This window comes from Lampris incognitus, chromosome 17, assembly GCF_029633865.1.
Source record: "Lampris incognitus isolate fLamInc1 chromosome 17, fLamInc1.hap2, whole genome shotgun sequence".
Classification (NCBI taxonomy): domain Eukaryota; kingdom Metazoa; phylum Chordata; class Actinopteri; order Lampriformes; family Lampridae; genus Lampris; species Lampris incognitus.
Genome location: NC_079227.1, coordinates 22,224,649 through 22,251,753, shown reverse-complemented (window position 1 = coordinate 22,251,753; position 27,105 = coordinate 22,224,649). Strand labels below are relative to the sequence as shown.

The following is a 27,105-nucleotide window of genomic DNA, read 5'->3' as shown; positions in this document are numbered from 1 at the left end:
CCATAACTCAACTGAAATATTTATATTTTAATTCCAACCTGTATATCACCCCCCTTTTCACAAAAAAAATAAAAAATCTCCCACAGTACACACGTCCATACGCCTCACAAATCCAGCCGGATTGCTGGCTTGCTCACCCTGCCAGAGCGAGTAACGTGGTGTGGAAGTTCGCATTTCTGCTGCTCGGGACTCATCCGTGTTTCCACTCTCCCCTGGAGTGACATGGTCAGGATCCCTGCTGACAAAGGTGAGCGTTTTGGGTGTGGCCAACAGGTGGCGCCTGTTCCTTCTGTAATGTTCACCTTGAGCTGTCGCCACTATGTAGGATCTGGGAGTGGAGCTCTGACTGTGAACAACTGCTGGCATTGTCCATGTTTTCTGTCCAAGTTTGGTGAGTACTGCGTCACCCGAGTTCAGTGGGCGCAGTGTCCGCACGCCGTTCCTGCGGTTGTAGTAGAAAGCCTGCCTCGATTTGGCTGCAGCGTCAGCGGTTTTGATCAGTTCCTCTTTAGGCCAGGCCGGTTTCAGGTTATGCTGCAATGTGGGTAAGGTGGTTCTGATTCTCCTACCCATGAACAATTCCGCTGGACTGGCTCCAGTGGAAGAAGAGGGTGTAGCTCTGTATGTCAACAGGGCGAGGAGAGGGTCTTCCTGTCTTAATATGCTTTTGGCTATCTGAACAGCCCTCTCTGCCTGTCCATTACTCTGGGGGTAGTGTGGGCTTGAAGTCACATGGATGAAATCATAATCCTCACTGAACCTCCTCATCTCTTCTGAAACTAGCTGTGGCCCATTATCGCTAACTATAATTTCAGGGATACCAAAACGTGCAAATGTAGCCTTCAGCCTAGCTACAACCTGACTGCTAGTAGTTGTTGGTAGATTTAGGATCTCCAAAAACCTGGAATAATAGTCAGACACTATCAAGTAGTTTTGCTTTTTGTACTCACACAGGTCTATGCCAACTTTCTGCCATGGTCTGGATGGGAGCTCACTTGACATTAAAGGCTCTTTTCTCTGTGTGTTCTTGTGTTTTCTGCAGAATTGACATTGCTGTATCTTTGTTGTAATGTGCTCTGTCATTTTGGGCCACCACACTGATTGGCTAGCTCTCTCTCTGCACTTAACTATCCCCTGGTGCCCGTCGTGTATTCTCTCTAAGATCACCTCCCTCATCTCTGTGGGAATGACAATACGACTGCCTCTGATGACTAAACCATCTACCTCAGATAACTCCCCTCTCACCTGATAAAAGTCTCTGACTGTCTCCGGCACTTTATCGACATACTCAGGCCAGCCGTGTCCGATGAAGCCCAACACTGTCTGGAGCTGCAGATCCCCATCCGTGCTCTGTTTTATCTCCAGCATCCTTTGAGGTGTGGCAGGCACCTGGCACACGATGGCATCGATGTGCGCCGCAACATCATGAGAAGCACCATCTCCGTAGCGCTGCTCTGGGCCTCTGGAGAGTGCATCAGCCACCGCTAACGTTTTGCCTGGTGCGTATTCAGCCACTGCATTGAAACGCATCAGCCTCATTAACAGTCTCTGGCACCTAATGGGCACATTATCCAAGTCTTTGCTGTTCATGAGAGGCACTAGTGGTTTATGATCGGTGACAAGTCTGAAATTGTCAAGCCCAAACAAGTACTTCTCGAACCTTTCACATGCCCAGATGCTGGCTAAGCACTCTTTCTCAATCTGTGCGTACCTTGTCTCTGCGTCACTCAACCGTCGGGAGCAGTAGGCCACGGGCTTCCAGTGTTCCCCGTGCTGCTGGAGCAGAACGCCCCCCAGCCCGTAGCTGCTGGCATCTGCTGACACCACCGTAGCCTTAGTGACGTCATAAAAGGTGAGTACCGGGGTGGTGGCGAGTGCTGCTTTAAGGTCTTGGAATGCTGTGTTCTGTGCAGGTCCCCACAGCCACTCTGTCGTTGCTTTAAGCAGTCCATAAAGCGGCTGACCTACAGTGGACAGCTCTGGGACGTATTTTGCCAAATAGTTCACCATCCCGAGGAACCTCTTGAGTTCCGTCACGTTCTGGGGCTGAGGAAAGTTCTCTATTCCGGCCACTTTGTCCGGGTCAGGTCTGATGCCTGCCTCGTCGACGACCTGACCAAGGAAGCGGACTTGTTTCTGTTTGAACTTGCATTTCGCTTGGTTCAGTTTGAGACCTGCTGTTTCAATGACCCCCAGCGCCTCTGATAGGTGCCGCTCATGGATTTCCTCAGTCTCTCCATGTATAAGGATGTCATCCATGTACACCTCTGTGCCCTCTAGCCCGGTCAGAGTTTCCGCCATCTTTCTCTGGAAAATCTCTGGAGCACTCGTTATACCAAATGGAAGGCGGCAGAAAGCATACCTCCCAAATGGGGTGATGAAAGTGGTGAGCCCCCTGCTGTCTTCATGCAAGGGGATCTGGTAAAACCCACTTGCTGCATCCAACATAGTGAAGAACTTTGACCCTGCGAGCCTTGGCATTATTTCCTCCATAGTGGGCAGCACGTATTTCTCATGTTTCACCACTCGATTCAGCCTCCTGAGGTCAGCGCAGCAGCGAACCTCTTTCTTGTTCGGTTTCAGCACCGGCACCATTCTGTGGGCTGAGTCACTTTTTCAATAATGCCCTCATTTTCCATGCGCTGCAGTTCTTTCTTAACCAGTGGTACAAGTGGCAGCGGTATCCTTCTGGCTGTATGCACCGCGTATGGCTGGGCATCCTCCACCAGAGCTATTTTTGCTGGGTCTGTTTTCAGCAGTCCACTTGAACCGAAAACTCCACTGACCTCATCCATCCGCTTCACTAGACCCATCTCCACTGCCTTTGGACGACTCAGCAGACAGCTGCCTCTCCCCTTGATCACATACACTGGAAAGGAGTATTGTTTCTCCTTGTAGTTGGTTGTGGCTTGAAACTGTCCTATGCAGCTGATGTTTCCACCTGGGCTTATGAAGCATGTGTCAGGAGGTCCCAGTTTTATGTTTGGCTTCAGCTTTTTAAATGTCCCCTGGTTGATAACAGTAGCGTCAGCCCCCGTGTCAATTTTAAAGGTTATTGGTTCATGACTTGTTGTTAAACTAACAGTCCAATCTTCCTGACTGCTCTCTTTGCCAACTTCTCCCGGAAAGTACAGCTGTTTAACCTCTTCAGTGAATTCTCTCACCGCTTTAGAGTGACATACACGCTCCCAATGTCCCTTTTTATGACACTTGTTGCACTTACTGTTCATTGCAGGACACTTCCGCTCATCGGTGTGCTGCATCTTGCCGCACCTCCCGCATTCATCTACTTTGTTGGTTGCAGGACTGTTGCCACCATGACGCTGTCCGCCCTTTTTCTTTTGGTGTCCGTCCCGCCGTCGGACAACATTGACGTTAGCCAGCTGGGCCTCTGGTTGGTTAGCTTGGAGGCTGAGCTGCTTTGTTATTGCCTCCGCCTGGCGCACTTGTTCAATGACTTTCACCAGAGTAAGGTCCGCTGTGAGCTGGAACTGACGGGAGAGCACTTTGTCTTTTATGCCCACTACCAGACGATCTCTGATATGTTCATCCCTCTTGTCCCCAAACTCACAGTGTTCAGACAGCTCATACAATGTCCGGATGTACATCTCCGCTGTTTCTCCTGGCTGCTGGCTACGTTGATAGAAGCACGCCCTCTCACGTATGATGTTACGGCGGGGAATAAAGTAGTCGTCAAACTTTTTCAGTACGATATCATAGTCCACTTTATCACCCTCCGCCGCGAAGTCAAACGAGCTGAATATCTTTTCAGCCTCGCTTCCCATTGCATAAATCAGCGAACTCACTTGAATCTCCCCGTCGTCTTTATCCAGCTTTGTCGCTAGCCTGAAGCGCGAAAACCATTGTTTCCACTCCGGCCATTCAACGGGGCAGTCAAACTTGAATTCACTCGGCGGATTAAACTTCGGCATGACCGCTCGTGTTCAGATACACAGACTATTCTCACACCATGTAATGTCCGTAGACGCCTTATCTTACTGACATAAGAATAATTCAAGAATGAGCCGACTTCGTAGGTTCTTAACTGTGTAGCTTTTACTAGCATTCGTTCAACATACAGCCTCCATAACATGAGCATCTAACTTCCTGTATACATCACACGCACTGCACGTACACCCGTGAGTAGGTCAAGTTAAACAAGTGACAGGACCTTCAAAATAATAACATCTTTCATTCATTACAGGCCCTATTGTCTTATGTAGGTCCTATGGTCCTCTGTAGGCCCTATGGTCCTCTGTAGGTCATATTGCTCTCTTTAGGCCCTATGGTCCTCTGTAGATCCTATGGTCCTCTGTAGGCCATATTGTCCTCTTTAGGCCCTATGGTCCTCTGTAGATCCTCTGTAGGTCCTAGTGTCCTCTGTAGACCCTATTGTCCTTTGTAGGCCCTATTGTCCTCTGTAGTCCCTATGGTCGTACCGATCTGCCAAATAAGACTTATTTCAGCCAATTATAACTTATTCCTCAGTGATAAGTGACTGTTTCTGTCGTATCTGATAATCAGAGGGATAGATAAGAACGAGAGCCTACTAGCAGTGACTAACATTTTAGTGTCTGCTAAATTGTGTCCTCATTTTTTGAAAACCAAAATATGGTTACCCTAGGTAAATATTAACATTACCTATTTACCATGTTCACATATCTGCTGAGCCTGGTCCGTATGGGCTACCCAACTCACTACGTGCTCTTTCACTCATCAGAATTTTCACAGATTTCCCAACTATTCGGTTATAATGCACTACAGCGTAGTCTACAATTAGGCTACCAATCTAATTATTCAGAAAGCTTGCCTCAAGTGATGTGTATGATGAAAATAATAATGATGTAGATGAATAATCATAGGCGGTCAGATTATGTTGTGGTTACTTATTTTACTTTACTTATTTATTTTACAAAATAGTTACAATAAACTTTTATTTTTACAGAATGTTTTCAACTATTTGCCCTAAAAGTTGAGTTGCTGTTTGTAGGTTTCATTGTGATTCACATGCATTGAAAATTCACCAGAATGCAGAAAAGTGCATGGCTGGAACTCAAATTTTACAAATGTATAGCTATAACATAAACCCACTTCTGGATCTCAGTTAAAGTTTTGCCTAGGCTACGGCCCTGTTCTCAAGATAAACTGGTTGAGCAAACAGTAGACATAGTAGTAGTTGTAGAAGCAGCTGATAGTCATAGTGGTCTTAGTGGCCAACCTTCCTTTAATTGGCAAAGAGAAAAGCAGTGCAAAACATTCTAGTTTATTTCAGTTTGACTGCAATTGCATACACCATATTCAACTGTATATACCAGACACATGGAGCAGAGAAAGGCGTTAATTCCCATGTAGTACACAGTTAAAGGCAATCGTGCATAATGCTGGTGGCTTTAACAAGGGGGCACTCCTAGAAAAGCAGATTATCCATGGTACCTTCTGTCTTCTCAGCAGCAATTCAATTACAGAATGTCTTTAAGTGCAAAAACAATGCTGATATCCACCATTACATCACAGGTGTTCACTTGGACTCAGGGGGGTTGGAGCCCATGTTGGCTGCTGACACTGCCACTGTCACCAGCCTTTGCCTATGTCTCTGGCTAACAAACATCCCAGCTTAAAAAAAACAAAACAAGTTGAGTCCAGCTTCAAGTTGCGTTGTTGTTGATTTAAACTATAAAATTAAGAGAGTCACAATGTGTGAAATGGCAATTTCATTGAATTAACTAGCATATTAATGACTATCATTAATATGCTAATTACTGTTAATATTAATATGCTAATTGTTCGTCTTGTTTTTTTCCCATAATTTGGAAAGCCGAATGATTAAACTTTTAGGACGTTGCCAAGTGTTTTTGTTGCAGTGGCACGTAGTGAAGTCTTACCCTTGCTCTTGCTAATGTATCATCCGCTATAATGTGCTCTAAGTCAGGTCTTGTCAGGTGTGTATACAAAAAAGGATTTGCAGTGGTGATTATACACAGTTGTTAGTGAGACAGGGGTGATTGTGTTAGCTCTGTTGTTTACTCATACCTTGAAAAAGGCTTTCCTGGACTGCCCTAGCATGAATGGAAAGGTTAATGACTTGGGCGACAACAACGCTGGGATATTGTGAGATTAGTGTGCACGGGATGGCTAAGAAACCACTGAACCTCTTTACCAAGACTGGCGGTCCTTCAACCCTGCCAACACACGCACGCACACACGCACACACACACACACACACACACACACACACACACACACACACACACACACACACACACACACACACACACACACACACACACACACACAAGAATGCATGCATAGATACATACATATAAATACACCTCAAATTTCAACAATGCATTCTGCCTCTACTCGTATACCTACACTGGATGTCCACTAATTTCCAAAGTGCCTCTCCTGACTTTGTTTATGCAACAGACAGGCCATCACCATATGGCAGGGCAGAGTTGCAAGTAAGGAGGAGACAGATTAGCATGGCTGGCTGCCCGTCTGGTTTACTAGATGGGTGGGGGTGCAGAGGTCTGGTTCTTCTGGAAGGAAACATAGAAACCCAGGTTGACTAAGCTTGATGGAGATGAGCTCATTGAAGGGGTTTTAGCGGACATTAAGCCTGCTGCCACCTGCTCTTTCTTTATGTTTCTTCGGCATCCACGCAATAGCCTTACAGTGTTACCTCCTCTTCCTTCCATGGAACGCTTGTTGTCACCCTCATTGGGCTTTTCCATGTCCTCGAGATAACCGAGGCTAAATCAGTGCTGTAAAAGAGTTTTCTGAATGGGATATTTGTACAGAAGGGTTAAAGTAGGAGTTTGTATTTAAGCATAGCCTTACTGTAAAGTCTTAGCCGAATGTGAAGTAGCCCTTTATTGCTGTTTTTACACTAGAGTTTTCTATATGTAGGCAATAATTTAAAGGGAATAGTAACTTGAATTACCGTGCAAAGGGAAATTCATTTTAAAATGAAGTGAAATGAATCTCTGATGAGTATTTAAACTTTTTTGTTTAGGCAGCAAACAAAACTTTCATTTATGCTGGTTGGCTTGCTGTTGTGACAGGATGTGTCTAGCAGTTTTAATGACCGGGTACTTATTAGAGCAGCCCAACCAGTGCTGCCTGGTGCTCTTTAGAGAGAGTGGAAACTACAGGTATTTAGTGGACCTTGTCAGGGACAAAACAACACCCAGGGAGACCAAGAGCTGTCTCGGGAGGATGACCTAAAATCTACAGGAGGCACCATCAAGTCGATGCATTGTAGTATATGAATGCCATCAATACTCAGTTTTGTTTTCCCTTAATGCCCCCACCTTGGTATCTTCTACAAATGGGCGGTATGGTGGCCCAGTGGTTAGCACTGTCGTCTCGCAGCAAGAAGGTCCTGGGTTCGAACCCCAGGGTTGTCCAACCTTGGGGTCATCCCAGGTCATCCTCTGTATGGAGTTTGCATGTTCTTCCCGTGTCTGCAGTGGGTTTTCTCTGGGTGCTCTGGTTTCCCCCACCATCAAAAAGACATGCAAGTTAGGGTTTATACTCCTGTCTGTGCCCCTGACTGGGGCATGGCAAGAAGAACTGGAATTGGTCCCCGGGCGCTGCACGGCAGCTTCCCACTGCTCCTAGCTACACAGCTAGGAAGGATTAAATGCAGAGCATAATTTCCCAATGGGGATCATTAAAGTATATCAAAATCGAGTCAAATCAAATAGCTTCTATCTTAACACATACACACACATATGTATGTGTGTGTGTATATATATATATACAGTGCATCCGGAAAGTATTCACACCCCTTCACTTTCCCCACATTTTGTTATGTTACAGCCTTATTCAAAATGGATTAAATTCCTTTTTTATCTCATTAATCTACATACAATACCCCATAATGACAAAGTGAAAAAGTTTTTGTAGAAATTTTTGCAAATTTATTAAAAATAAAAAACTGAAATATTGCATGTACATAAGTATTACCACCCTTTACTCAGTACTCGGTTGAGGCACCCTTGGTAGCGATTACAGCCTCAAGTCTTCTTGGGTATGAAGCTATAAGCTTGGCACACCTATATTTGGGGTATTTCTCCCATTCTTCTCTGCAGAGCCTCTCGAGCTCTGTAAGGTTAGATGGGGAGCATCGCTACACAGCTATTTTCAGGTCTTTCCAGAGATGTTCAATGGGGTTCAAGTCTGGGCTCTGGCTGGGCCACTCAAGGACATTCACAGACTTGTCCCGAAGCCACTCCTTCGTTGTCTTGGCTGTGTGCTTAGGGTCGTTGTCGTGGTGAAAGGTAAACCTTCACCCCAGTCTGAGGTCCTGAGCGCTCTGGAGCAGGTTTACATCAAGGATCCCTCTGTACTTTGCTCCATTCATCTTTCCCTTGATCCTGACTAGTCTCCCAGTTCCTGCCACTGAAGAACATCCCCACAGCATGATGCTGCCACCACCATGCTTCACTGTAGGGATGGTATTAGCAAGGTGATGAGAGGTGCCTGGTTTCCTCCAGACGTGACATTTGGCATTCAGGCCAAAGAGTTCAATCTTGGTTTCATCAGACCAGAGAATCTTGTTTCTCATGGTCTGAGAGTCCTTTAGGTGCTTTCTGGCAAACTCCAAGCGGGCTTTCATGTGCCTTTTACTGAGCAGAGGCTTCCGTCTGGCCACTCTACCATAAATGCCTGATTGGCGGAGTGCTGCAGAGATGGTTGTCCTCCCATAAGGTTCTCCCATCTCCACAGAGGAACGCTGGAGCTCTGTCAGAGTGACCATCGGGTTCTTGGTCACCTCCCTGACCAAGGCCCTTCTCCCCCGATTGCTCAGTTTGGCTCTGTGGCCAGCTCTAGGAAGAGTCCTGGTGGATCCAAACTTCTTCCATTTACGAATGATGGAGACCACTGTGCTCTTCGGGACCTTCAAAGCTGTAGAATTTTTTTGTACCCTTCCCCAGATCTGTGCCTCGATACAGTCCTGTCTCGGAGGTCCACAGACAATCCCTTTGACTTCATGGCTTGGTTTCTACTCTGACATGCACTGTCAACAGTGGGACCTCATATAGACAGGTGTGTGCCTTTCCAAATCATGTCCGATCAATTGAATTTACTACAGGTGGACTCCAATCAAGATGTAGAAACATCTCAAGGATGATCAGTGGAAACAGGATGAACCTGAGCTCACTTTTGAGTGTCATAGCAAAGGGTGTGAATACTTATGTACATGCAATTTTTCAGTTTTTTATTTTTAATAAATTTGCAAAAAATTCTACAAAACCTTTTTCACTTTGTCATTATGAGGTATTGTGTATAGATTGATGAGGGAAAAAAAGGAATTTAATCCATTTTGGAATAAGGCTGTTACATAACAAAATGTGGGGAAAGTGAAGGGGTGTGAATACTTTCCGGATGCACTGTATATAGTCTTACTAGAAATTGTTAACCAAACTTGATTTATGACAACCAAACAATATGTCAATGTTTCACCCAATTTTCAGATTCAGATACAGACAACTTTATTTATCCCAGAAGGGCAATTCAGTTTTACAATCTACCCAGACCATACACAAACTCACAGACAAGTGGCAATCATCAGTGTATCAGAGACAATAGACAGATCAGTACATAGGCAAGAGATGCACACTGTCACCCTCGTGTGGCCTTGCATGCAGACTCACACAAGGACCAGGCGAAGGATAAATATTCACATACGTTTAAAGAATAGAATAAGTAAATAAATGAAGCATTCTAAGATGCATTGCACGTTACATTCACTCACAATTCTATACATGCAGGATTTTTTTCCTCCAAAATTCAATGATCAGCAACATTTCTTGTTAACAAATTACAGTGTGCAGTGGCCTTTTGGATTGATTACCTTTGAGAGGGAATCAACCACGGCACCGCTCTGCAAGTCCCATCCCATCCCATCGTGAAGTAAAAGGAGCCAGGCAGGTGATAGTGTACTGTCCCTCCTTAAGAGGCTAGCATTTAGGCTATGTTTAGCCTCGGGGGCTAGAGATGGTTGCTTAACGTTGCAAGTGAGACACCTGTCTCGATCTGACTACAGGCTTCATTCAGCTGATCGCAGACCGCTGTGGCCTTGGAAGTTATACACATGAGGTGTCAGTTGAGGTTCTTCATCTTGATCCAAGCTGCACAATCAGGAAATCTTCCACAAATCGAATAAGCTGAAGAAGGAGCAAAGCTTGCTAAACGAATGGTCTAAATGACTGAGGTACAGGACATTTGAATCTTTAAAGGTCCCATGAAACAGTATCTGAAGCACCATGAACTTCCACGATTTGATGTTTGTCTGAATAAAACAGAATGGTTGGGTGGGATTTTATAAGGAGGGGAAGTTTAATTTGACTAAGAGCCAAAAAAGGCTGGGCATTTTTAGAAGAATGTGGACATTGGTTATTAGCTAGTTGTAATTTAGTGGTAGAAGATCATTCACCGTCTCTCAATCTCATGCCCCATTCATTGGGCTATTTTCTTTTCTTTTTTTTATGTGTACACCTGCAAGTGCATTTTTTTATTAGTTTCAAGAACATAGTTTTAAATAGGTGTAAATTAAGTGCAGTTAAAAGAGGTAACATTAATGAAAATACATTTTTCAATTCATGAGACCTTTAACATGGGAAAAATGTTGCATATAGGATGATTTATTCTATCAAGAGTTCAGTTTTGTTCATGCGACTGGCTGATAAAGTAGCTAGAGTTTGCGAGTGGTTTTTTAAGTATTTGCATGTGCGCGTATATGTATTGTATACCTTCTGGTGTGCAAATGTGTATGTTTGTACATATGTCTGCTGGATGTGACTCTTAGCTTTAGAATTTGTGAAGCATCTATTCAGCGGGGCAGGCATGTCAACAGCACACAGTGGGGGATGCTTTATAGTGAGGCCTCGTTTCTATGGCGACACCTAGACAAGGTCAGGGCCATTGTTTGTTTTCTCTCTCTCTCGCTTTCTCTCTCGTTCTCTCTCTCAGTAGTATAGTCCCCTCTAGGGAAGTCTAAGTCCTGGAGGACTGTAGAGGAAGCAGGTTTATGCAGCTATGGGATGTTTTCTCTGGTTTATAGCTGCAGAGGTGCCATTGGCCAGGACGAGTGCAATAAAGATGATCTTTATCAGTGTATTTGTTTGGCTCGATTTGCGACAGGAGGCTTTTCAATGCAGCCTGGGGCAGACTGTACTGTAGGTGTCATAGCAGTATATATATATATATATATATCACAATGTAATGATGGCGGATTTCCATGGTCAGCTTTACAGACACTTAGATCTGTTTCTGTGAGGATAATATAGAGCCTTGAAAGCACTTCATCTCACCTGCATAGAGAGAAGCAGGAGCCTTTCTCCCCGCACATTTGTTCAATGAGTTTTTACCTGCACAATGCAGTCCTTCAGGGAACAGGTGGCTCATTTTGAGCTTTGTGAGGGAGAGAAAGTCAGAAAGCAGGCAAGCAACGAACATAACCCTGCCTCTCTGCTCCTGTGTTAACATCTAGGCCCATAAAACAACAGCCCCATTCATCCCCCCTCCAAACGAGAGTCTACTTGATAACAGCACGCGATGAATTGGCGCATTTTCCACCTTTGTAGCATACAAAGCACCTCACCTCAAGTGCTCAGTGTACAGTTTCTACTGGCCTGTACACAGAAGTCTTAGTGAAAGGGAATTCAAATTGCTTTCACCTTAAAGCCTGCCAGTAGACAACCTGATTCAGCAGAAACAGTGCTAATGTGAAGGGGAGAACTGTGAGGCAAAAAAGAGAGCAAGAGGACAGGAGGGGAAGCGTAGGTGGAAAGTCAAAAATGATCTGCCTTCTATTCCCTTCACTGTCCACTGAATTTGTTCTTGAGGCTGAGAGAGTTTGGAAAATAGCACGTCGTCCCATCAGGCTTACAGAACACTGATTGAAGGCTTTGTTCATGCAGAATGACAGAAAGATCTTTTTTTCGACACAGAGTGTTTGAGCAGATTCGGGGCAGGGCGAGAAATTACAAACTGCCCTGTCCTTTGTAGCAGCCAAGATTTAACCTCCACACGTAACAGAGCCAGAAACAACACTGGAGCCCAAATGAGTCAGTGGAGAGAGTGAAACAAACACAAATGGCTGAAGAATCGATAAATGTTACATACTAACTGGAAAGAGTCTATTCTTTTTTGCAATTAGGTCAGTATGTTCACACTAATAGACAACTTGGACTGGGTTGTGCAGGTGGACACCCACTTTAAGTGGATATCCTATCCTTTTCTCCTAAGGCTGACCTCGCTTTTCTTCTTCTTCGCTTTTCCTCTTCCTCTTCTCCCTCTTTCATTTTCTTTTTGTCTCACTCTCAATTTATTTCTTTGATGCCTTCCTGCCCCCTTACAGACCCATACAAAAACATAAACACACAGACATATTCTTCGAAAGCTAAGGGCCCACTCATGTCATGTTTTGTGTCTGTTAGAGGTTGTGTGTATGTGTGTGTGTGTGTGTGTGTGTGTGTGTGTGTGTATGTGTGTGTGTGTGTGTGTGTGTGTGTGTGTGTGTGTGTGTGTGTGTGTGTGTGTGTGTGTGTGTGTGTGTATGTGTGTGTGCTTGTTCTATTCCAGAGCCACCCAGTCTGATCCTTCTCAAAGCCCTCCCTGCTTTTCCACTTCTAATCTGATGTGAGGAAGGTTGAGTCAGAATACTTTGAAATGTAGAATGTAGTCAGTTACTGAATAAAAATTACATAGCTATTTTTGTAATTAATAGCATAATCCATTGGATTACAAAAATGTAATCTGATCTGAACTTTTGGATTACTTCAAAATCAAACACTGAAAATATTGCACCTTATATTAAAACCAATGGACGCAGCCACAAGAGTCCACAAATATACTTTTTTTTCTCCTTAAACATCTCAAAATATTGTCAATGCAAATAAATAGCATTTTGCATATTCAGCTTTTACAGTTGGTCAAATCAAATTACCCTCACAAAAACAGTACTGGCACAAACTACAGCTGTACTGTGTGTATTGTACAACATGTGGGATACGCCATTCCATGGATAGTGGATAATGGATGGATGGATGGATGTGGGATACTGTTTATTTTGTGTAAGTTTCGTTGCTGCTGTTGTTTAATCAAAGGCCACATTGAGGATTTTGCTCTTGTAACGTAAGAGGAGCACTCAAAATGTCATTACTTACTTACTCAAAATGTCATCTTCCATTTTCAATGTAAATAAAAACTCCATTATCCATAAATCATCATTAAAAAACAAATCTTAGTTAAGTCGCCATTAACAAAACTGGCAACCTGAGAGGATTAATTTACTTTGACATGCATGATGAAAGATACAATATGAAAAAACGGTGGACTGAGTCTGTGACTGTCTTGGATTCTTTCACTGCGAGGGAACGATGCATACGCTCCGTGATTCGTTCACTGAACATACACAGTGAACGTGATCTCTGAGTGATTGACAGTCACTGAGCCGCTCAAGCCCGCCCCTCCTTCTCCCTCTGTCATGTCTTGAAGTGTCGAAGTTTGGTGTCACGAAAATATACGTGCTATAAATAATAGGGTAGGATTTTGCTATAGCAGCTTTCAGTTTGAAAACGATATCTTTATCCAACTAAATTCTCAGCTCACTGGTTTATCATTCACGAACAACTGTTCTCAGTTCACTAGTTAGGGGGCTGAATGTAATCCATTACTACCCAAAACTGGATGTGGGGCAAAGGAGGTTTCTATAAGGCAACAGGTGAAGCAGTGCTTCACCAAAAAACATAACATACATATCACATAAAACAATCTTTTTTAGATGCCAACATTTCATTAAAATGACTATTTCCTCTGTGAATCAAACAAAAAAAGTGTAACTGTTAAAAAAATGTGTCGTGGGTATTGTGCAACATAGCCCCTTCTTCAGGTGACACAGGGGAGTGTTTTGCTTCACTAACCCAATGTAAGTGAATTTAAGTTGACGCAGTACCTTACACGTTGTTGATTGGACAGTTATGGTTTATGGCGCATTTTAATGCCCACTCAGTGAAGCAGTGCTTCACCTAGTCTTTCCTCGACCTGAAAATGATTGATACCCATCTAACCAATCAGAGAACACCAGTTCAGCCTTTCCGATCCTATCCACGAGTTTCCTGGGGGGGGGGGTCACTGGGGAAACGATTATGGGTAATACTTCCAGTGTTTGGCGGAAGCAGTATCACAGACCGGCGGCAGATTTGGCTGAAGAAGTGTTAGCTATTGCAGTTCGTGTTTAAAAAAAGATGATAAAAGTTGCTAACCTACATATAAAATGTCGTTACGGAGCTTGGGGACAACATGTGCTGTTCGCAGTTGTACGTACAACCTGACAAAACTTAATGAGGGGCTTAAACTGGAGTGTGTCAATCATAAGCCTAAAACTAAATCAGACTGTTCCTGTCAGTGATGGTACACTTTCCATCGCCTCCCACAAGACGACAACGCAAAAAAGGAATTGGCTAAAGAACTTAAACTTAAAAAAGCCCCCTCAAACTCTTTATGTTTGCTCATCTCACTTTGTTGATAAGAAGCCAACGCTAGATATCCCTTACCCAACACTTTTTCTGGGTTACAAGAGGCCACCTGAGAAGAGACACCGATTCATCAGGACTTATCTACAACAACAGGTAAATTAATGTGATGTCAACTAGTTTGCTAGCTTTGTTTACACCACGCTTTTTTCAGTTTTCAGAATCAGACTATCCCTGACTATTCTTAACTTAAGCATTGTTTAAAAAAAAAACGACATTATTAGTATAAGAAAAACCTGTCTGCCATGGTGACAAGTAGGTGCCCTTAAGTTTTTACTTGCCACGGACATTTAACGTTACCCTTTATTTGGCAGCTGCTAATTTCATTCCCTGTTTTAACCAACAGATACAGATTATTTCTATTGAAAATGTTAAACCTAGGCTATGTATCCTGATGTCTGTGTGCAAGTTAGATTCTGATTAGCCAACCCTAGTCCCCCATACAACACCACTGTGAATGTGAGACATCCATTGAAAAGCGCTTTGAGTGGTTGGTAGACTAGAAAAGCGCTATATAAATGCAGTCCATTCACCATTCACTTGGTACTTATTTGCAGTAGATAATAGTCTGACAACAGCTACAAGTGAGGCCCAGTGTTTAAAATTGTTTATTTAAAGTAGCCCTAATTTGTTACTATTATTTGCCTTTCCAGATCCTTCACAATCATAATGGCTTGGGCCTGCCTCGCTGCTGTCTACATCTGCTCTGTAGCTTATCTGAAGAAGACCGTTTGTCTGGAGGTGAAATAGTGGGGCCATTACCGAGGATTTACTGTGGCTTATGAATTCTGTATGGTTCTTAAAAAGTTGGGGGGAGGTTGAGGAATCTTCCACTGAATTTCTTGATGGGCCTGGATATGCGTGGTGTGGTTGGTGGGGTTTAAAGTTGATGTGTTTCACCTTCCTCAGCCCTACATTTTTCCTCACACCAGAATTCCACTTCCTTTGCTTATCATCCCTGTCTTGCCCTGCCTGACTGCACCCGCAGCCTACATTGAATGAAATAGCCTTAGTTCATTATCCAACAGTGGGGGGGGGGGGGGAGTACTCGAATTATTTACTTAAGTAAAAGTAACATTACCACAGTATAACAATACTCCATTGCAAGTAAAAGTTCTACATTCAAAATTCAGAATGTGTAAGTACAGAATTATCAGCAACAAAATGTACTTTAAAAAATCAAAAGTAAAAGTACTCAATAATACATAGTGACTACTGTCAGTTCTATTGTATTGTTATTGATTCATATTGATGCATTAATATGTAAGCAGTAGGCAACTTTAATGTTATAGTTGGTTGAGGAGGCACTAAGTATAGTATAGTGTAGTATATTATAGTATAAAATGTAAATACTCAAGTAACATATAAGTACCTCAAATTGTACTCAAGCACAGTACTTGACTAAATGTACAGAGTTAGTTGTGAGATTTGAGGTTGTGTGCCACAACAACAAAAACAACATCATATTAAGCAGTGAATTAATTGAAGCGCAGTACAATTTTCGGTTCAATACATTTATTTGTAAAAAAAAAAAGCACAATAAAATCAAATTTTTCATGTCTTTTCATGTCATTACTTTACTGACCTTCCACAGAATTGCTGCTGCATGACTACAAGAGCGTCCTGGCCCTGCAATACATGACCAACCCGCTGTCTGTATGTCACCTGTCACTGATGCTAGCACCCAAGCCTTATGATGAGATACGTGCAGGCTCTGACTGGGCTCTATGTCTGCTTTTAGGTAGACATGGTCATTTCCAACATCCTTAAATAACACCCGGTCAACTTTATTGCTGTGTAGGTATTGGTATACCTCCGAGCTTTTTAAATTGCTCATCGCCTTACCGTCACAGGCAATCGACTCAACAAAATACCTAAAAACGCTACAGTACATGATACAAGGCCACTTCTTCACGTCATCTTCCCAACCATCTATTACGCATGGCAAAGGTATTCTTATTTCACCCTTTTTGAACTCCATGAGGTTGTGTTCCCACATCATTAGCTACTTTTGCTGGCTAGCTCTTCATGAATGAATGAATGAGACGCCGTACAAATTGCTATAAGAAAGACGGTTAGCGTACTGATACCATGGAAAACGCTGGTTCCGGTTCAGTGACAGGACGTGCCCATAATTCACGCAGGGTATCATGGGGGCTAAACACATCTTTATACCCTCACCCCTGCTACTAGCCCCTCCGAAAGAGTACATGGCTCGGAGGATTGGAAGACGGCCGTGCCACACAATGAGTAAATTGTACACCTTTGTGAAATACCAGTATTATACAAGCCAGATATTACATAATATGTAAAGTAGCAGGTATTATCACTATGAAACTGCTTCATACATCCTGAGTCAGTCCTTGTTCCACGGGGGCACTGGTAAAATGAAGAACCACCCACAGGAGTTTGAATTTATCCTCATCAAGTAATCCAGGGCCATGCTACATGAACTTGGCATCTTAGAATAAAAATGCATCCGTGTGCTTTTATTTTTGTGAACTATGTGCATGCATGCATGTGTATGCATCTATGCCCAGCGTATGCTTGGCATACACCGATGCCTCTGTACTTATGCTTACTCTGTGTGTCTATTGTCATAATGTGTGCGCTGTGTGCTTGTGTGATCTCTCTCCTACCATCACCAGCTCTTTGTAATAGAATCAGGAGCACAATGTTCCTCTGTTCTCTGTCCTGGCCACCTAATACCTCTTATACAAGCAGGAAGAACGTCCAGCCGTAGAACCTCCTCTGCTCTGTCTATATTGGACTGCTGGGTGACAACATAGCCAGACACTGGCCCATTAGGACACAGACACACAAGTGTTTGTGTTTGCCATATGTAGTGTGTGTGTGTGTGTGTGTGTGTGTGTGTGTGTGTGTGTGTGTGTGTGTGTGTGTGTGTGTGTGTTTGCGCGCGCACACACACACACACATGCACGCACACATGATTAGGGAAAATGGCAGTGGGGTGGGACTGTTCAAATGGATATTCCATGCCCAGAAAGTTATGGGTTCCATATTCACAAAAGCCCAAATGTATAAGAACTTCCAAGTGCCCCGTCTAGTAGCCCTTGAACAGGGCCCTAAACTCCTACCTGTTCACCATGTTAGTCATGTAGGCTGAGTCCCAGCTGAAGTACTCCACTGTAAATCTAGAATGTGTGTGTGTGCGTGCGTGCGTGCGTGCGTTTTTTGTTCTATCATACTCCAGTCATAACATGTCATTTGCCTATTAAACTTTTCATCACACGAATGTGCAGTTAGAAAATTTGAATCATGTCTGCTTTCAGACTTTTCACAGAAATCACAATTTTTTTTTTATTTTATAAAAATAAGTGAATGTAAATTGTTTGCATAACTGCAAATCATAGACATTGAATGAATCCATGGCAACTCATGATCATTTTTATGAAGAAATTTGTCAATTTAACCACCACAAAATGATTTCCAGACAGTTTCATGGTGAGGTTGAGCTCAAATCAAGGTTCCATGTGGAGTCAGCCTGGCTTTCACATAATCCACCTGTATCTAGGTAACTAGGAAATGAGCCAGCTATTTGCACTTTATGTTTTCACTTCTGAGAGTGTGTCACCCTGCACCTAGAACAGGATAGTACTCTTTGGCAAATCCTCTGACCTATCTTTACCACAAAATCCAGCAATTAGAATGCAAGTCAAGCTTTATATATATATATATATATATATATATATATATATATATATATATACACACTCACCGGCCACTTTATTAGGCACACCTGTCCAACTGCTCGTTAACGCAAATTTCTAATCAGCCAATCACATGGCAGCAACTCAATGCATTTAGGCATGTAGACATGGTCAAGACGATCTGCTGCAGTTCAAACCGAGCATCACAATGGGGAAGAAAGGTGATTTAAGTGACTTTGAACGTGGCATGGTTGTTGGTGCCAGATGGGCTGGTCTGAGTATTTCACAAACTGCTGATCTACTGGGATTTTCACACACTACCATCTCCAGGGTTTACAGAGAATGGTCCGAAAAAGAGAAAATATCCAGTGAGCGGCAGTTCTGTGGGCAAAAATGCCTTGTTGATGCCAGAGGTCAGAGGAGAATGGCCAGACTGGTTCGAGCTGACAGAAAGGCAACAGTAACTCAAATAACCACTCATTACAACCGGGGTATGCAGAAGAGCATCTCTGAACGCGCAACAAGTCGAACCTTGAGGCAGATGGGCTAGAGCAGCAGAAGACCACACCGGGTGCCACTCCTGTCAGCTAAGAACAGGAAACTGGGGCTACAATTCGCACAGGCTCACCAAAATTGGACAATAGAAGATTGGAAAAACGTTGCCTGGTCTGATGAGTCTCAATTTCTGCTGCGACATTCGGATGGTAGGGTCAGAATTTGGCGTCAACAACATGAAAGCATGGATCCATCCTGCCTTGTATCAACGGTTCAGGCTGGTGGTGGTGGTGTAATGGTGTGGGGGATATTTTCTTGGCACACTTTGGGCCCCTTAGTACCAACTGAGCATCGTGTCAACGCCACAGCCTACCTGAGTATTGTTGCTGACCATGTCCATCCCTTTATGACCACAGTGTTCCCATCTTCTGATGGCTACTTCCAGCAGGATAACTCGCCATGTCATAAAGCTCGAATCATCTCAGACTGGTTTCTTGAACATGACAATGAGTTCACTGTACTCAAATGGCCTCCACAGTCACCAGATCTCAATCCAATAGAGCACCTTTGGGATGTGGTGGACCGGGAGATTCGCATCATGGATGTGCAGCCAACAAATCTGCAGCAACTGCGTGATGCTATCATGTCAATATGGACCAAACTGTCTGAGGAATGTTTCCAGTACCTTGTTGAACCTATGCCACGAAGGATTAAGGCAGTTCTGAAGGCAAAAGGGGGTCCAACCCGGTACTAGCAAGGTGTACCTAATAAAGTGGCCAGTGAGTGTATATAACTTAGCTAAAACGTAAGGAAATGTGTGTTTGGTATGTTATTTCTTTTTTGTAATGATGCTTCTTGGCAATAAATATTATATCAGGCACCTGATTGTTAGCACCTGGGGTACCAGAAGCTCAAAACAAGAGTCAATAGCAACAGCAAAATAAGCTGTTTGGCATTGGCAGAGAAGATTGTGCCCGAAAGGACACACACCACCATCCATCTTCCCACCTGCAGACACGGCCAATTGTGCCTGTAGGGATGCCTGACCAAGCAGGACGTAACACGGGGATTCGAACCGATGATCCCCATGTTGGTAGGCAATGGAATAGACCACTACCCTACCCGGACGCCCCCTCCACTTCCTCTTTCTACAAGTTGGCCACTATAGGTGAAACTGGGGAACCTATAGCACACCCATCCTTCTGCCTATAGTACTGCCCCCTGTATGTGAAGTACATGGACTGAAGACACAGCTTCAGGAGCAGACACACTTGGTCAATGTTAAGGATGTATAAAGACATTTTTCAGCATTTCCTTTTTAGTAATCTTAACAGTCACTTCAATTCTCCAGGGTGCTTTCTTTTTCCTGGATATGACTTTCATTTTTAGTAGCGCAACAATATCAATATTTTCCCTAATTCTATTATTGAAGCAGTCCTCTAAATCATTGCATGAAGAAGTAGTAGCGCTGATCCTTGGAGTTGACATGAGATTTTTGAAAGACTGCGTGACCTCAGAAATGATATATCGCTTTCTTACTTTTCCGTTTGTGTCAACCTTAGAAATAGAACTTTTAACATCAAAAAACACACAGTGATGATCAGAAAGAGCCACCTCCTTTACAGTAATAACATCAATGTCAATTCTTTAGTAATAACCAGGTCAAGTGTCCCCATTTTTGTGTAGGCCTTGAGACATGTTGAGTGAAATCAAATGTGTGTAGTATGCTGGTAATTTCAATGGCGTCAGGGGCACTTACAAATAATGAAATCACCAGATAAAATTATTCTGTCAAAATCTGTAGAAATAGTTGCCAGTAGTAGTTCAGTAAATTAATCTTGAAAACCTTTTTTGGGAAATCATTGATGATAAACATTGAAAGCTAAGACAACTGAGACATTAAAAAATGAGAGCAAACTATTCAGAGGTTTGGAAGAGCAGAACGAGATCTGCTTGTTGCGTAAGGTGTTTCCAGCCACATGTGAAGTCATGCATCTTGACAGGAATATTTCCTTTTTTGAATGTTGCAAAAATTGTGATCTAATCCTATCACACTTAACAAAAGAGCCACTTTGAAAAAAAGACACTTTGATTTTTTTTTTTTTTTGCAATTCAGAGGATTCAGGATGGCTCTGGTGTTGATGTCTTGCAGGTTGCTATACAGAAATCTTTTTTCACTTTGGTCATAATTAGTGAGGAGCAGCCGATCTCATGTTGTACAAGCCTCTCACTTTGTACCTGTGCTATAACAGTGAACTTACTGCAGGGCACTGTGTCCTACATTTTAACAGTTGTCATTTGGTTAATGGTAATGGTGTGAAAGCTCCGACCCAGATCCTTTATTCGGAGGAAAATTGATGCTCGGTCATAACTTTTAACAGGAAAAATAATCGGTTCACCAATTATTCAAGATGCTGCTCTTCTTACCCTGACACACACAACTGACCTGTCCTTTCATTTCTATCACGTAATACAATGTACTTTTTAAAATAGTGGAAAGTGGTAAAAGTCATTGCTTGCACTTTTTTTTTTAAAGATTTGGAAAACAGTAGGGCTTGTTCTTCTGTTACACACATGAAAAAAAAAGAAGACATTTTCTCTCATTATGTTTAACCCCTCATGGACACAAATTTGTTAGTAATGGATGGTGCCATAACATGTTGACATGGACTTGAAGTCAACTTGACCTGGCTACAAATTAGTCGTCATACAGCAGGATTGCTGGCTGGCACTGAAAAACCACTGAGGAGATCATCTCACCAAAATGTTAGTCCAAGATTTTAGGCCTTGCCATCTGGTCAACCTGGCAGGTGGGAGCCATGTATGAGCTGTGTATTTATGATTCATCATAATAGCAATTATATGTGTCATCATCATCATCATAATCTGAAAAAGTATATCAGTTTATGGGGGTTTAGGTACACAAAATGGGATGAGATGATCAAAATGCAATGCTTAAAAGGGTTGATAAAGATCAAATACAAATGGGGTTGTCAAGAATGTTAATGAAGGGTGTCCGGGTGGTGTGGTAGTCTATTGCAGCGCCGTGTATAGAGAGAGTCTGGCCAACTGGCTACACGGGTGCCATATCGCCTACCAACTGGTAGGCAGCCCCATGCACACGCTATTCAGAATCGCGCTCACTTCATAATGGTCAGCCTCAGGGCTGTGTTCTCTCCCCCTGACTCTTCTCACTTTACACCACCCACTTTACATCCACGGATAGCTCTGTGAAAAAAATAAAATATGCAGATGACACAACCATTGTAGGCCCCGTCTCCAACAATGATGAAACCCAGTACTGCACTGCAGTAGACCAAGCTGTCACTTGGTGTGCAAACAACAACCTTCTGCTTAATACAGCCAAAACCCAAGAATTCATTCTTGCCTCATATGCCAAATCCTAAAACACCCATACAAATGAATGGAGACCCCATCACCATCACCGACTCTTTTAAATTCCTTGGAACATACATCAGCAATAACCTGAAGTGGAAAATTAACACAGAACACATCATTGCAAAAGCTCAACAATGACTTTACTTTCTTAGACAGCTTAAAAAATACTGGCTCAAAAGTCAACTGCTCTTTACTCAGCCATTATCGAGTCCATCATAATATCTTCTATTACAGTATGGTACAGCGGCATGGACAGTCAAACACGGAAAAAACTGCAGTGGATTGTCAACAAGGCATCCAAAATCATAGGCAACCCACTCCCCTCTGTTCAATCTCTACATACTAACCGGACTGTAAAGCGAGCAAAGAAGATCATCTCCGACCCCTCACATCCTGCTCATCACCTCTTCCAGCTGTAGCCCTCAGGGAGGCGCTACAGGTCACTGTCCACTAAGACTAAACGCTTCACAAACAGTTTTTCCCCCTAGCCATCAGGACTCTGAATTCCTCCCTATAGTCCCCTCCTCACACACCATTGGCATAAATACCACCATTCACCTAATTGTTATGCGTGGTGTGTTTATTTCTGTTATTGTGTAACTGTATTGTTCGTGATAATATGTGGAGTGTCTGTTGTCCATGTATGTATTGTGCTGCAGAGTTTGTGTACCAAAAACAAATTCCACCGACCTTGGTCATGTGGCTAATAAAATAATCTAATCTAATCTAATCACACTCCACCATCAAAATTAGATTACATAATCAGTCAGGCCAGTTGAGCCCAACAGCTCAGTCACACCCTCTACCATGTATCAGTCATATAGCACATGCCATTGTGGAAATAAGAGATTATGGTATTTTCTGTACACAATTTAAGATTTAATGATACACAATGTATTTTTCATCATTCCATGTTATGAAGAATACCAGAAATTATGTATATTGTATCACTGAGTACCAAAGAGTATCAGTAATTTTGAATTTTCCAACATTCAGTCAAGTATTCAGAATATCAAACATTATGTATTTTGTATCACACATTATCAGTAGTCAGAGAACCAGAAATTATGTCTTTTCTATCATTTAATACCAGTACGCACCAGAAATTACAGTGCCTCTCAAACGTATTTATGCAGTGGTATGCAAGTCTTAAAAGTGCTAATGACAGCCTCAGAAAAGCTCAAAACCCTTTCTGAATAGTGTCACAATGTCTAAATTCTTTAATAAATTCATGTACCTGTAAGCCGGGGGTCACAGATCAAGTGAAGCAATAGAAATCAAGACGACGATTGAAGCACTCCATATAACAGGGTAAGCTATGAGCCTTGTTATGTCATGTGACCAGCTTAATGAGATAACTGACCGAAAGTCACCTCACTTTTGACGACTGTTAAATAAGAATTTAACATGACTATTGTGTCTGTCACGTTATTAATTGGTCACATCGTAAAATGAGGCTCACAGCTGACCCTGTTTTGTGGGTGTAATGTACCATGAATGGATCACTCTGTTAATTTCTATGACTAGACTTTGACCCCAACCTAGAGGAAACAAGAATTTATTAGATTAAAAATTTAGACAACATGTTGAAGCCACTGAGAAAGGGGTTTGGCCTTTTAAGGCCACACCACTGCGTAAATAATTTTGAGAGGCACTTTATGTATTTTACATCGTTCAGTGCCAGTACTTAGGGTTCCAGAAATTATGCATTTTCCATCATTTCAATCCCAATTTCAGAGAACCAGAATTTTTTTTTTATCATTGCGTAGCAGTAGTTAGAGTAGCTGGTTTAACACCAGATCAGGGGCAGAGGCTATGGTAATAATGTGTTTCACTTTTTCAGTCCATGATGAAGGTGATGAGATCAGGAAGAACCCCACCAGTGGTCATAACACAGTCGTAGGCACTGAGCAGGGGCCTCTGCTGCATACACGTAGATTTCAACCAGCGGCCGGGATGGCTCGGAAGAGTGGGGTAATTGGCCGGGTATAATTGATGAGAAAAAGGGGGGGAAAAGATTAAAAAAAAAAGTTCATGGAGTTGGCTATGTGAACTATTAGTAATTATTGAAAAGATTATCTGTATTTTATTTTTCATTCACAGAAGCGTTATTCATTAGTGGTGGCTGGGAGACGTCCATCTTGGCCATACTGTGATCTGTTGTGATGGACAAAAAGCTTGTATTGGTTCAACCTTTTGAACAGTTTTTTGCATAAATAGAGTCAAAGTAATTTTACTTAAAAGGAAAGAAGAGAATGGTAAAAACATAATAGTGAAACCAAGGATGAGAATTTCATTAGCGGGGCATATGCAATCTGTTTTTTTTTTTACATGAGGTCATTTCAAGTCAAGCCAGCTTTATTTGTATAGCCCTAAATTGCAATTTAGTCCCAGAGAGCAGTACAATTACACTCTGCTATCCTTAGATCCTCGATTTGGATGAGGAAAAACTCCACAGAACAAACCTCATCAGGGAAAAAAATGGGAGAAACCTCAGGAAGAGCAACAAGTCGTTTTAAATAGTCACAAAAACAAGCAAGTAATGATGAGAGCCTGGCAAGATGTTGATTTAGCTGCACAGATGACTGGTCGGTTATGGGGGGGGGGGTTTGGCAAGATGAGCTAACGTGATGTCATTTGTTCAGAAACAAATCAAGGGACGCTTTCTGGCCCTGCTCTGTCTGTCTGCAACTGGAAGTTAGAAATGATCTTGCCTTATATCCATCCTGAATTAACAGTTTGCTTCGCTATCATTCCAGTGTTGGATCGGTTGGAAAAGGTAGAGCTTGATTTAGGCAAGGATCTGACAATGGCATTCATTAGTTTCCTCTCCTAATTTGATTTTAATCCATAGATTTCCTGAACCAAATTAAATTATGCCAAGTAGCAGCAGTCTGTCCCTGAACTTCTGCGACGTTCTTCCATAACTGGCATTGAATTTGGCAGCCTGTGGCTTGTTGTTAACCCACATTGGCTACGACATGGCGCTTTGAGTCTGTGTATTGTGTGTGTGCGTGTGTGTACTGCATACGTGTGTCTCTCATCGGTCTAGTGGTCTACGCATGTACAAGCATGGCTGTGTGTGTGTGTGTGTGTGTGTGTGTGTGTGTGTGTGTGTGTGTGTGTGTGTGTGTGTGTGTGTGTGTGTGTCTGTGTCTGTGTCTGTGTCTGTGTCTGTGTCTGTGTGTTTGTTGCCCCTCTCTGATATGTGTGGCTATCTGGGTATTTGGTGACTGTCACAGTTGACTCTTCACTGCTGACCTCTGACCCCTGACCTGAAAGCTACCTCTGACCTTTAGTTGTCTGTGGCCATCTGCCTCAAACAGTCCATGGCTCTAATTTCGTGATTCCAGTTGCCTCACTTACTTGAAGTAAACGTTGTACATTTGTTTTTCGATGGCATCACAGACATTTTATGACATTTTTCTCTTTTATTATCTACAACATATTGGCTGCTGCAGTCCCTTACCAACGATGCCATGCAGTTTTGGTTTTTTTTTTTTTTTTTTTTTTTTTTTTTTTTTTTGTTTAATGAGTGGGTTGAGTTTTTCCACAGACTGAAAAAAACAAAAAGAAAGTACGTTAGCAGTTGTTGAGGCTGATACACAATGGTTGTTTTGCAACAAAAAATAATTGTTCTCATGATGACATTGTGGGCAACCTACAGCCATAGCACAACCTTCATGTCTTAACATTTTAATGAGACACAGGGATTCACTGTATTGTTCCACCTACACCTGTGTATCATGCCTTTTATAAGTGACAATACAACAGAGAAATTGGTAACAAGTGAAAGAAAGAAAGTAAGAAAGAAAGAAAGAAAGTATTTATTAAAAAGACTGATAAAAATCCCAATTTTTTTCCATGACAAAAAATTACTGTACAGCACGGTATGGTATTAAATATTGAGTCTTCACCTGCCACAGAACATATTGCGTCATTATAGCACCCCTTTTTGATAAAATCACCCATGTTACTCGTTCCTTTAAAGAGTCTAAAATCAACCCAGACCCTGGCTTTCACCAATGAGATGTTCTCCACTCTGTTCTTCCTGCTACTGTAGATGGACAGTTTGGCCTCCCCTACTACCAGATTTAGAAGTTGCCACTTGGAGGCGTCAGATTTTTTTGTAGCCAACTCCCAAAATGAAGACTGTCTTAGACCACCTCTCACCAAACCGTCTAAAAACATTCTTCAGTGCGTTAAAAAGGCTGCAGTTTTTTGCATCTTTAAAAACAATGAAAAACAGGCTCTACTTCACCACAAAATGGACATTCTCTGAAACTGTGGGGTTGATCACAGAGATAAAACTATTCACTGCGATGGCACCATGGAGAATTCCCCATTGTAAATCACCAGTCCATTTCTTTAGAGGTGGTTTGTATAAAATCCTCCATACTGGTTTCACCCCACTGCCCACATCTTGTTGTGGTCTCCACATTTTCAACTCTCCCACCCAGTTTACATTTGTTCAAAGCTTTCACACAACAATCATATACAGTTTTTCCTTTAACTCTGTACAAGTTCACATATTTGCAGTCCATTACGTTTAATAGGCGTCCTGAGAATCCATCCAGATTTTGAAGGGAAAAAGAAAACAGCTCTGGAAAAGGATCATTATCATCAGGAGTGTCCACTCCACCACTGTACCCCTGCAGCATCATTAACTCCTCCTCCGTCAGTCTCTCAATCCACATATTTAACATGTTCCTGGTCTGTCGAATAGATCTCTCCCCGAGAAGAGAAGCCACGGCCTGGGTGTTGGTCAGTCCAGGATCGGCTACATCCGCTATTCTCCTCAGAGTGACCGCTCCAGTGGTGCATAGCATGCTGGTGAGACCTGGTGCTGTGCTGTCCTGAACATCCACTCTGGCCCCATTAATAATATTAATATTGTTAATTAATATGGTTGATAATATTGGCTCTTCCAATAGCCAGCGCAAAGAGCTTGTAGGCTCCATTCTCTTCCATTTAGATAAATTCCATGTCTTAAA

General features: G+C 42.6%; 1 protein-coding gene across 1 annotated transcript in view; it reads left to right on the top strand.

The window, feature by feature from the left end:
• The window catches only part of kif19 (kinesin family member 19), a 67,955-nt gene that overhangs the window by 8,797 nt on the left and 32,053 nt on the right, over nucleotides 1-27,105 (top strand). The gene's annotated exons all lie outside the window — the stretch shown is intronic.